Source organism: Lithobates pipiens, unplaced genomic scaffold (assembly GCF_037356315.1).
Source record: "Lithobates pipiens isolate NorthernLeopardFrog02 unplaced genomic scaffold, aLitPip1_a1.2 Scaffold_106, whole genome shotgun sequence".
NCBI classification, from domain to species: Eukaryota; Metazoa; Chordata; class Amphibia; order Anura; family Ranidae; genus Lithobates; species Lithobates pipiens.
In genome coordinates, this window is record NW_027507692.1 from 287,484 (window position 1) to 300,803 (window position 13,320).

The 13,320-nt window shown below is 47.7% G+C and overlaps 1 protein-coding gene across 3 annotated transcripts in view; it reads right to left on the bottom strand.

Moving 5' to 3' along the window:
• LOC143958445 (protein sel-1 homolog 3-like) overlaps positions 1–13,320 on the bottom strand; it is a 235,941-nt gene that overhangs the window by 202,608 nt on the left and 20,013 nt on the right. The gene's annotated exons all lie outside the window — the stretch shown is intronic.

Genomic DNA, 13,320 nt, shown 5'->3' on the forward strand with positions numbered 1-13,320 from the left:
GTGTAGGGTTGGAGTCGGGTTTGGTGACAGTACATTGTAGGGTCGGGTTTGGTGACAGTACAGTGTAGGGTTGGGGTCGGGTTTGGTGACAGTACATTGTAGGGTCGGGTTTGGTGACAGTACAGTGTAGGGTTAGGGTCGGGTTTGGTGACAGTACATTGTAGGGTCGGGTTTGGTGACAGTACAGTGTAGGGTTGGAGTCGGGTTTGGTGACAGTACATTGTAGGGTCGCGTTTGGTGACAGTACATTGTAGGGTCGGGTTTGGTGACAGTACATTGTAGGGTCGGGTTTGGTGACAGTACAGTGTAGGGTTGGGGTCGGGTTTGGTGACAGTTCAGTGTAGGGTCGGGTTTGGTGACAGTACATTGTAGGGTCGGGTTTGGTGACAGTACAGTGTAGGATTGGGTTTGGTGACAGTACAGTGTAGGGTTGGGGTCGGGTTTGGTGACAGTACATTGTAGGGTCGGGTTTGGTGACAGTACAGTGTAGGGTTAGGGTCGGGTTTGGTGACAGTACATTGTAGGGTCGGGTTTGGTGACAGTACAGTGTAGGGTTGGAGTCGGGTTTGGTGACAGTACATTGTAGGGTCGGGTTTGGTGACAGTACAGTGTAGGGTTGGGGTCGGGTTTGGTGACAGTACATTGTAGGGTCGGGTTTGGTGACAGTACAGTGTAGGGTTAGGGTCGGGTTTGGTGACAGTACATTGTAGGGTCGGGTTTGGTGACAGTACAGTGTAGGGTTGGAGTCGGGTTTGGTGACAGTACATTGTAGGGTCGGGTTTGGTGACAGTACATTGTAGGGTCGGGTTTGGTGACAGTACATTGTAGGGTCGGGTTTGGTGACAGTACAGTGTAGGGTTGGGGTCGGGTTTGGTGACAGTACATTGTAGGGTCGGGTTTGGTGACAGTACAGTGTAGGGTTGGAGTCGGGTTTGGTGACAGTACATTGTAGGGTCGGGTTTGGTGACAGTACAGTGTAGGGTTGGGGTCGGGTTTGGTGACAGTACATTGTAGGGTCGGGTTTGGTGACAGTACAGTGTAGGGTTAGGGTCGGGTTTGGTGACAGTACATTGTAGGGTCGGGTTTGGTGACAGTACATTGTAGGGTCGGGTTTGGTGACAGTACATTGTAGGGTTGGGGTCGGGTTTGGTGACAGTACATTGTAGGGTCGGGTTTGGTGACAGTTCAGTTCCTTTTCCTGATCTCTGTAATTGCCTTACATAGTTGCCATGCTCCCTTCCCCCGCTGCAGGCTAGCTACAACACACAATGCATCTACCACCTACAGGACATGTCCCTGTATGGGACATCAGTATGGGATTCCTGCAGTCTGGGATCAGAGAAGGAAGCACCCCACCCTGGGATTATGGAGATGATCCGGTGATTTTCATCAGTCTTCTATGATCTGGCGCAGAGCTCACAATGGCGGCTCTGATGTCAATAGAGGGATTACATGGAATTATGTGCCGCGCCCCGTATCTAATCCTCTTCCAATCAGAGGATTACTGTGCAGATTCCAGGCACACTGAGGCCTTGGAGAGAAATCTATCAGGGATTGGCTATGTAGTATGATGGACCCCATTATGAGACCCCTGGATGGTCAATGGACCACAAGAGCTCATCACTGAACCTTGGGGTACATAACTAATAACATTAATACTTGGGCTACCCTCCTAATAATACTGAACCTTGGGGTACACCACTTATAGCACTGAACCTTGTGGTAATCCACTAATAACACTGAACCTTGGGGTACATCATCAATAACATTGATCCTTGGGGTACCCTCCTAATAACACTGATCCTTGGGGTACATCACTAATAACACTGATCCTTGGGGTACATCACTAATAACACTGATCCTTGGGGTACATCACTAATAACACTGATCCTTGGGGTACATCCCTAATAACACAGAATCTTGGGGTACATCACTAATAACACTGAACCTTGGGGTACCCTCCTAATAACACTGAATCTTGGGGTACACCACTAATAACACTGATCCTTGGGGTACACCACTAATAACACTGAACCTTGGGGTACCCTCCTAATAACACTGGATCTTGGGGTACACCACTAATAACACTGATCCTTGGGGTACATCACTAATAACACTGAACCTTGGGGTACACCACTAATAACACTGATCCTTGGGGTACACCACTAATAACACTGATCCTTGGGGTACACCACTAATAACACTGAACCTTGGGGTACCCTCCTAATAACACTGGATCTTGGGGTACACCACTAATAACACTGATCCTTGGGGTACACCACTAATAACACTGAACCTTGGGGTACACCACTAATAACACTGAACCTTGGGGTACACCACTAATAACACTGATCCTTGGGGTACATCACTAATAACACTGAACCTTGGGGTACCCTCCTAATAACACTGAATCTTGGGGTACACCACTAATAACACTGATCCTTGGGGTACATCACTAATAACACTGATCCTTGGGGTACACCACTAATAACACTGAACCTTGGGGTACCCTCCTAATAACACTGAATCTTGGGGTACACCACTAATAACACTGATCCTTGGGGTACATCACTAATAACACTGATCCTTGGGGTACACCACTAATAACACTGAACCTTGGGGTACCCTCCTAATAACACTGAATCTTGGGGTACACCACTAATAACACTGATCCTTGGGGTACATCCCTAATAACACAGAATCTTGGGGTACATCACTAATAACACTGAACCTTGGGGTACCCTCCTAATAACACTGAATCTTGGGGTACACCACTAATAACACTGATCCTTGGGGTACATCACTAATAACACTGATCCTTGGGGTACACCACTAATAACACTGAACCTTGGGGTACCCTCCTAATAACACTGAATCTTGGGGTACACCACTAATAACACTGATCCTTGGGGTACATCACTAATAACACTGATCCTTGGGGTACACCACTAATAACACTGAACCTTGGGGTACCCTCCTAATAACACTGGATCTTGGGGTACACCACTAATAACACTGATCCTTGGGGTACATCACTAATAACACTGAACCTTGGGGTACACCACTAATAACACTGAACCTTGGGGTACACCACTAATAACACTGAACCTTGGGGTACACCACTAATAACACTGATCCTTGGGGTACATCACTAATAACACAGAATCTTGGGGTACATCACTAATAACACTGAACCTTGGGGTACCCTCCTAATAACACTGAATCTTGGGGTACACCACTAATAACACTGATCCTTGGGGTACATCACTAATAACACTGATCCTTGGGGTACACCACTAATAACACTGATCCTTGGGGTACATCACTAATAACACTGAACCTTGGGGTACACCACTAATAACACTGATCCTTGGGGTACACCACTAATAACACTGAACCTTGGGGTACACCACTAATAACACTGAACCTTGGGGTACACCACTGATAACACTGAACCTTGGGGCACTCCACTAATAACACTGAACCTTGGGGTACACCAGTAATAACACTGTACCTTGAGGTACCCCACTAATAACACTGAACCTTGGGGCACACCACTAATAACACTGAACCTTGAGGTACCCCACTAATAACACTGCACCTTGGGGTACACCACTAATAACACTGAACCTTAGGGTACAACAGTAATAACACTGAACCTTGAGGTACCCCACTAATAACACTGAGCCTTGGGGTACAACAGTAATAACACTGAACCTTGAGGTACCCCACTAATAACACTGCACCTTGGGGTACACCACTAATAACACTGATCCTTGGGGTACACCACTAATAACACTGAACCTTGGGGCACACCACTAATAACACTGAACCTTGGGGTACACCACTAACAACACTGAACTTTGGGGTACACCACTAATAACACTGAACCTTGGGGTACACCACTAATAACACTGAACCTTGGGGTACACCACTAATAACACTAATCCTTGGGGTACACCACTAATAACACTGAACCTTGGGGTACACCACTAATAACACTGATCCTTGGGGTACACCACTAATAACACTGATCCTTGGGGCACACCACTAATAACACTGATCCTTGGGGCACACCACTAATAACACTGAACCTTGGGGTACACCACTAACAACACTGATCCTTGGGGTACACCACTAATAACACTGATCCTTGGGGCACACCACTAATAACACTGAACCTTGGGGTACACCACTAATAACACTGAACCTTGGGGTACACCACAAATAACACTGAATCTTGGGGTACACCACTAACAACACTGATCCTTGGGGTACACAACTAATAACACTAATCCTTGGGGTACACCAGTAATAACACTGAACCTTGGGGTACACCACTAATAACACTGATCCTTGGGGTACACCACTAATAACACTGAACCTTGGGGCACACCACTAACAACACTGAACTTTGGGGTACACCACTAATAACACTGAACCTTGGGGTACACCACTAATAACACTGAACCTTGGGGTACACCACTAATAACACTGAACCTTAGGGTACAACAGTAATAACACTGAACCTTGAGGTACCCCACTAATAACACTGCACCTTGGGGTACACCACAAATAACACTGAATCTTGGGGTACACCACTAACAACACTGATCCTTGGGGTACACCACTAATAACACTAATCCTTGGGGTACACCAGTAATAACACTGAACCTTGGGGTACACCACTAATAACACTGATCCTTGGGGTACACCACTAATAACACTGAACCTTGGGGCACACCACTAACAACACTGAACTTTGGGGTACACCACTAATAACACTGAACCTTGGGGTACACCACTAATAACACTGAACCTTGGGGTACACCACTAATAACACTGAACCTTGGGGTACACCAGTAATAACACTGAACCTTGAGGTACCCCACTAATAACACTGCACCTTGGGGTACACCACTAATAACACTGCACCTTGGGGTACACCACTAATAACACTGAACCTTGGGGTACACCACTAATAACACTGAACCTTGGGGTACACCACTAATAACACTGAACCTTGAGGTACCCCACTAATAACACTGAGCCTTGGGGTACAACAGTAATAACACTGAACCTTGAGGTACCCCACTAATAACACTGCACCTTGGGGTACACCACTAATAACACTGATCCTTGGGGTACACCACTAACAACACTGAACCTTGGGGTACACCACTAATAACACTGAACCTTGGGGTACACCACTGATAACACTGAACCTTGGGGCACTCCACTAATAACACTGAACCTTGGGGTACACCAGTAATAACACTGTACCTTGAGGTACCCCACTAATAACACTGAACCTTGGGGCACACCACTAATAACACTGAACCTTGGGGTACACCACTAACAACACTGAACTTTGGGGTACACCACTAATAACACTGAACCTTGGGGTACACCACTAATAACACTGAACCTTGGGGTACACCACTAATAACACTAATCCTTGGGGTACACCACTAATAACACTGAACCTTGGGGTACACCACTAATAACACTGATCCTTGGGGTACACCACTAATAACACTGATCCTTGGGGCACACCACTAATAACACTGAACCTTGGGGTACACCACTAACAACACTGATCCTTGGGGTACACCACTAATAACACTGATCCTTGGGGCACACCACTAATAACACTGAACCTTGGGGTACACCACTAATAACACTGAACCTTGGGGTACACCACAAATAACACTGAATCTTGGGGTACACCACTAACAACACTGATCCTTGGGGTACACAACTAATAACACTAATCCTTGGGGTACACCAGTAATAACACTGAACCTTGGGGTACACCACTAATAACACTGATCCTTGGGGTACACCACTAATAACACTGAACCTTGGGGCACACCACTAACAACACTGAACTTTGGGGTACACCACTAATAACACTGAACCTTGGGGTACACCACTAATAACACTGAACCTTGGGGTACACCACTAATAACACTGAACCTTGGGGTACACCAGTAATAACACTGAACCTTGAGGTACCCCACTAATAACACTGCACCTTGGGGTACACCACTAACAACACTGAACTTTGGGGTACACCACTAATAACACTGAACCTTGGGGTACACCACTAATAACACTGAACCTTGGGGTACACCAGTAATAACACTGAACCTTGGGGTACACCAGTAATAACACTGAACCTTGAGGTACCCCACTAATAACACTGCACCTTGGGGTACACCACTAATAACACTGCACCTTGGGGTACACCACTAATAACACTGAACCTTGGGGTACACCACTAATAACACTGAACCTTGGGGTACACCACTAATAACACTGAACCTTGAGGTACCCCACTAATAACACTGAGCCTTGGGGTACAACAGTAATAACACTGAACCTTGAGGTACCCCACTAATAACACTGAGCCTTGGGGTACAACAGTAATAACACTGAACCTTGGGGTACACCACTAATAACACTGAACCTTGGGGTACACCACTAATAACACTGATCCTTGGGGTACACCACTAATAACACTGAACCTTGGGGTACACCACTAATAACACTGAACCTTGAGGTACCCCACTAATAACACTGAACCTTGAGGTACCCCACTAATAACACTGCACCTTGGGGTACACCACTAATAACACTGAACCTTAGGGTACAACAGTAATAACACTGAACCTTGAGGTACCCCACTAATAACACTGAGCCTTGGGGTACAACAGTAATAACACTGAACCTTGAGGTACCCCACTAATAACACTGCACCTTGGGGTACACCACTAATAACACTGATCCTTGGGGTACACCACTAATAACACTGAACCTTGGGGCACACCACTAATAACACCGAACCTTGGGGTACACCACTAACAACACTGAACCTTGGGGTACACCACTAATAACACTGAACCTTGGGGTACACCACTAATAACACTGAACCTTGGGGTACACCACTAATAACACTAATCCTTGGGGTACACCACTAATAACACTGAACCTTGGGGTACACCACTAATAACACTGATCCTTGGGGTACACCACTAATAACACTGATCCTTGGGGCACACCACTAATAACACTGAACCTTGGGGTACACCACTAACAACACTGATCCTTGGGGTACACCACTAATAACACTGATCCTTGGGGCACACCACTAATAACACTGAACCTTGGGGTACACCACTAATAACACTGAACCTTGGGGCACACCACTAACAACACTGAACTTTGGGGTACACCACTAATAACACTGAACCTTGGGGTACACCACTAATAACACTGAACCTTGGGGTACACCACTAATAACACTGAACCTTGGGGTACACCACTAATAACACTAATCCTTGGGGTACACCACTAATAACACTGAACCTTGGGGTACACCACTAATAACACTGATCCTTGGGGTACACCACTAATAACACTGATCCTTGGGGCACACCACTAATAACACTGAACCTTGGGGTACACCACTAACAACACTGATCCTTGGGGTACACCACTAATAACACTGATCCTTGGGGCACACCACTAATAACACTGAACCTTGGGGTACACCACTAATAACACTGAACCTTGGGGTACACCACAAATAACACTGAATCTTGGGGTACACCACTAACAACACTGATCCTTGGGGTACACAACTAATAACACTAATCCTTGGGGTACACCAGTAATAACACTGAACCTTGGGGTACACCACTAATAACACTGATCCTTGGGGTACACCACTAATAACACTGAACCTTGGGGCACACCACTAACAACACTGAACTTTGGGGTACACCACTAATAACACTGAACCTTGGGGTACACCACTAATAACACTGAACCTTGGGGTACACCACTAATAACACTGAACCTTGGGGTACACCAGTAATAACACTGAACCTTGAGGTACCCCACTAATAACACTGCACCTTGGGGTACACCACTAATAACACTGAACCTTAGGGTACAACAGTAATAACACTGAACCTTGAGGTACCCCACTAATAACACTGAACCTTGGGGTACCCCACTAATAACACTGAACCTTGGGGTACACCACTAATAACACTGAACCTTGGGGTACACCACTAATAACACTGAACCTTGGGGTACACCACTAATAACACTGAACCTTGGGGTACACCACTAATAACACTGAACCTTGGGGTACACCACTAATAACACTGAACCTTGGGGTACACCACTAATAACACTGAACCTTGGGGCACTCCACTAATAACACTGAACCTTGGGGTACACCAGTAATAACACTGAACCTTGAGGTACCCCACTAATAACACTGAACCTTGGGGCACACCACTAATAACACTGAACCTTGGGGTACACCACTAATAACACTGCACCTTGGGGTACACCACTAATAACACTGAACCTTGGGGTACACCACTAATAACACTGAACCTTGGGGTACACCACTAATAACACTGAACCTTGAGGTACCCCACTAATAACACTGCACCTTGGGGTACACCACTAATAACACTGAACCTTGGGGTACACCACTAATAACACTGAACCTTAGGGTACAACAGTAATAACACTGAACCTTGAGGTACCCCACTAATAACACTGCACCTTGGGGTACACCACAAATAACACTGAATCTTGGGGTACACCACTAACAACACTGATCCTTGGGGTACACAACTAATAACACTAATCCTTGGGGTACACCAGTAATAACACTGAACCTTGGGGTACACCACTAATAACACTGATCCTTGGGGTACACCACTAATAACACTGAACCTTGGGGCACACCACTAACAACACTGAACTTTGGGGTACACCACTAATAACACTGAACCTTGGGGTACACCACTAATAACACTGAACCTTGGGGTACACCACTAATAACACTGAACCTTGGGGTACACCAGTAATAACACTGAACCTTGAGGTACCCCACTAATAACACTGCACCTTGGGGTACACCACTAATAACACTGCACCTTGGGGTACACCACTAATAACACTGAACCTTGGGGTACACCACTAATAACACTGAACCTTGGGGTACACCACTAATAACACTGAACCTTGAGGTACCCCACTAATAACACTGCACCTTGGGGTACACCACTAATAACACTGAACCTTGGGGTACACCACTAATAACACTGCACCTTGGGGTACACCACTAATAACACTGAACCTTGGGGTACACCACTAATAACACTGAACCTTGGGGTACACCACTAATAACACTGAACCTTGAGGTACCCCACTAATAACACTGAACCTTGGGGTACCCCACTAATAACACTGAACCTTGGGGTACACCACTAATAACACTGAACCTTGGGGTACACCACTAATAACACTGAACCTTGGGGTACACCACTAATAACACTGAACCTTGAGGTACCCCACTAATAACACTGAACCTTGGGGTACCCCACTAATAACACTGAACCTTGGGGTACACCACTAATAACACTGAACCTTGGGGTACACCACTAATAACACTGAACCTTGGGGTACACCACTAATAACACTGAACCTTGGGGTACACCAGTAATAACTTTAGACCATTGAGAGTATGAATCATTACTACTCTGAATACGGATGTTCTATCACATTAATGGGTGCTATAAATAACGGGTGTGGATGGGGCATCTAGCGCTCCTGCTCCTGATTCCAGCATCCTGGTTTTGGTTTTCTCCTTGTCTGTCCACCTGCAAGGTGATTAGTGTGGTCAGTCTCTGGGTGGAGACCAAATGTGATTTAAGCCAGCCAAGCCCGCAGTCTCATGCTTGTGATAGAGTACGTGATACCGGATCAAGCTCCCCGTTTCTCTGTCCTGCTAGATTGGATTGGAACCTTGCCCGTCTGCCAACCACAAGTACCTGTACCAAACAAATGGCCCCTGCCCCCACCTATAACTGGCCTTCACAGGAAGGGCAAACGCATGAAAGGCAAAAACAGAACTTTCCATAGCTGAACTCACCAACCAGTCTGCCAACCGATCGAATGAACCCGTCCAACAATCTGCGTTAAATACAGGGGTTTAGTTAGCAGACATTTGGAAACGCATGCGCAATCTGCAAGGCCTCTTCGCGGCACTCTGCGTTTTGCTCGCAGTCCTAACGCTGCTGAATTTATAAGCGTCTCCGCAATAAGCGTGATAACTAAACCCTGGATTTATTGCAGAATGTCGGACGGGTTAATTTGGTTGATGAATTCAATTTAAAACAGACAAAACATTCCCCAAGGCAGTCTCCTACCTGGGTGGTGAAGAGCACAGAAGCCAGCTATAGTGTCTGACCACCCGCGTTGGGGGGGGGGGGGGGCATAACCGGGTGCTAGAAAGTTGCATCACTCTATTATTAAATCCAACAGAGCTCGGGCCCCAGATATAAATCACAACCTAAAAATATCATATTTTCACATGTTAGAAAAAAGGAAAATATACATAAAACAACATCCAACAAAAAAGTGATTCTGCTAATCATTGATGTCCCTAAAACCAATATCCATCTCTCTACACACTTATTACGTGACCAAGCCTAGTCACCCTCTGCTCTGTCCCACAAATGGGCCATAGATTATACTGTAGACCACAGGTGTCAAACACATGGTCCGTGGGCTGAATCCGGACCCCCAGGGCATTTTATGTGGCCCTCGCACATCTCCTACGGCACCCCCTCTTCTCTGCCCCCACCTTGCCTCAGCAGTTGGCAGCAGAGGGGAGGACAGAATGCTTCCTCCAGACTCTGATCTTCTCTGTACACCCACAGAGAGGCTGGTTTCTGCCCCCTGTCTCAGCAGTCAGCAGTAGAAAGGAGGACTGAACTCCTCCTCCAGATTCTGCACCTCTGTGCACCCACAGAGAGGCTCATCTCTGGCCCCTGTCTCAGCAATAGAGAGGAGGACAGAACGTCCACAGCCACCCCTCTGTCCAAGTATACCACATCCACAGCCACCCCCTGTCCAATTATACCACGTCCACCCCTCTGTCCAAGTATACCACGTCCACATCCACCCCTCTGTCCAAGTATACCACGTCCACATCCACCCCTCTGTCCAAGTATACCACGTCCACATCCACCCCTCTGTCCAAGTAGGCCACGTCCACAGCCACCCCTCTGTCCAAGTATACCACGTCCACCCCCTGTCCAAGTATACCACATCCACATCCACCCCTCTGTCCAATTATACCACGTCCACCCCTCTGTCCAAGTATACCACGTCCACATCCACCCCTCTGTCCAAGTATACCACGTCCACATCCACCCCTCTGTCCAAGTATACCACATCCACACCTCTGTCCAAGTATACCACATCCACAGCCACCCCTCTGTCCAAGTATACCACGTCCACATCCACCCCTCTGTCCAATTATACCACGTCCACCCCTCTGTCCAAGTATACCACATCCACATCCACCCCTCTGTCCAAGTATACCATGTCCACATCCACCCCTCTGTCCAAGTATACCACATCCACATCCACCCCTCTGTCCAAGTATACCATGTCCACATCCACCCCTCTGTCCAAGTACACCACGTCCACATCCACCCCTCTGTCCAATTATACCACGTCCACCCCTCTGTCCAAGTATACCACGTCCACATCCACCCCTCTGTCCAAGTATACCACATCCACATCCACCCCTCTGTCCAAGTATACCACATCCACATCCACCCCTCTGTCCAAGTATACCACATCCACAGCCACCCCTCTGTCCAAGTATACCACGTCCACATCCACCCCTCTGTCCAATTATACCACATCCACCCCTCTGTCCAAGTATACCACATCCACATCCACCCCTCTGTCCAAGTATACCACGTCCACATCCACCCCTCTGTCCAAGTATACCACGTCCACATCCACCCCTCTGTCCAAGTAGGCCACGTCCACAGCCACCCCTCTGTCCAAGTATACCACGTCCGCATCCACCCCTCTGTCCAAGTATACCACGTCCACATCCCCCCCTCTGTCCAATTATACCACATCCACATCCACCCCTCTGTCCAAGTATACCACGTCCACCCCTCTGTCCAAGTATACCACATCCACTCCTCTGTCCAAGTATACCACGTCCACATCCACCCCTCTGTCCAAGTATATCACGTCCACAGCCACCCCTCTGTCCAAGTATACCACATCCACATCCACCCCTCTGTCCAAGTATACCACGTCCACTTCCACCCCTCTGGCCAAGTATACCACGTCCACATCCACCCCTCTGTCCAAGTATACCACGTCCACATCCACCCCTCTGTCCAAGTATACCACGTCCACCCCTCTGTCCAAGTATACCACGTCCACATCCACTCCTCTGTCCAAGTATACCACGTCCACATCCACCCCTCTGTCCAAGTATACCACGTCCACATCCACCCCTCTGTCCAAGTATACCACGTCCACAGCCACCCCTCTGTCCAAGTATACCACGTCCACATCCACCCCTCTGTCCAAGTATACCACGTCCACATCCACCCCTCTGTCCAAGTATACCACGTCCACCCCTCTGTCCAAGTATACCACATCCACATCCACCCCTCTGTCCAAGTATACCATGTCCACATCCACCCCTCTGTCCAAGTATACCACGTCCACATCCACCCCTCTGTCCAAGTATACCACGTCCACATCCACCCCTCTGTCCAAGTATACCACGCCACCCCTCTGTCCAAGTATACCACGTCCACATCCACCCCTCTGTCCAAGTATACCATGTCCACATCCACCCCTCTGTCCAAGTATACCACGTCCTCAGCCACCCCTCTGTCCAAGTATACCACACCACCCCTCTGTCCAAGTATACCACGTCCACCCCTCTGTTCAAGTATACCACGTCCACCCCTCTGTCCAAGTATACCACATCCACCCCTCTGTCCAAGTATACCACGTCCACATCCACCCCTCTGTCCAAGTATATCACGTCCACATCCACCCCTCTGTCCAAGTATACCACGTCCATAGCCACCCCTCTGTCCAAGTATACCACGTCCACATCCACCCCTCTGTCCAAGTATACCACGTCCACATCCACCCCTCTGTCCAAGTATACCACGTCCACCCCTCTGTCCAAGTATACCACATCCACAGCCACCCCTCTGTCCAAGTATACCACGTCCACATCCACCCCTCTGTCCAAGTATACCACGTCCACATCCACCCCTCTGTCCAAGTATACCACGTCCACATCCACCCCTCTGTCCAAGTATACCACGCCACCCCTCTGTCCAAGTATACCACATCCACATCCACCCCTCTGTCCAAGTATACCATATCCACATCCACCCCTCTGTCCAAGTATACCACGTCCACATCCACCCCTCTGTCCAAGTATAC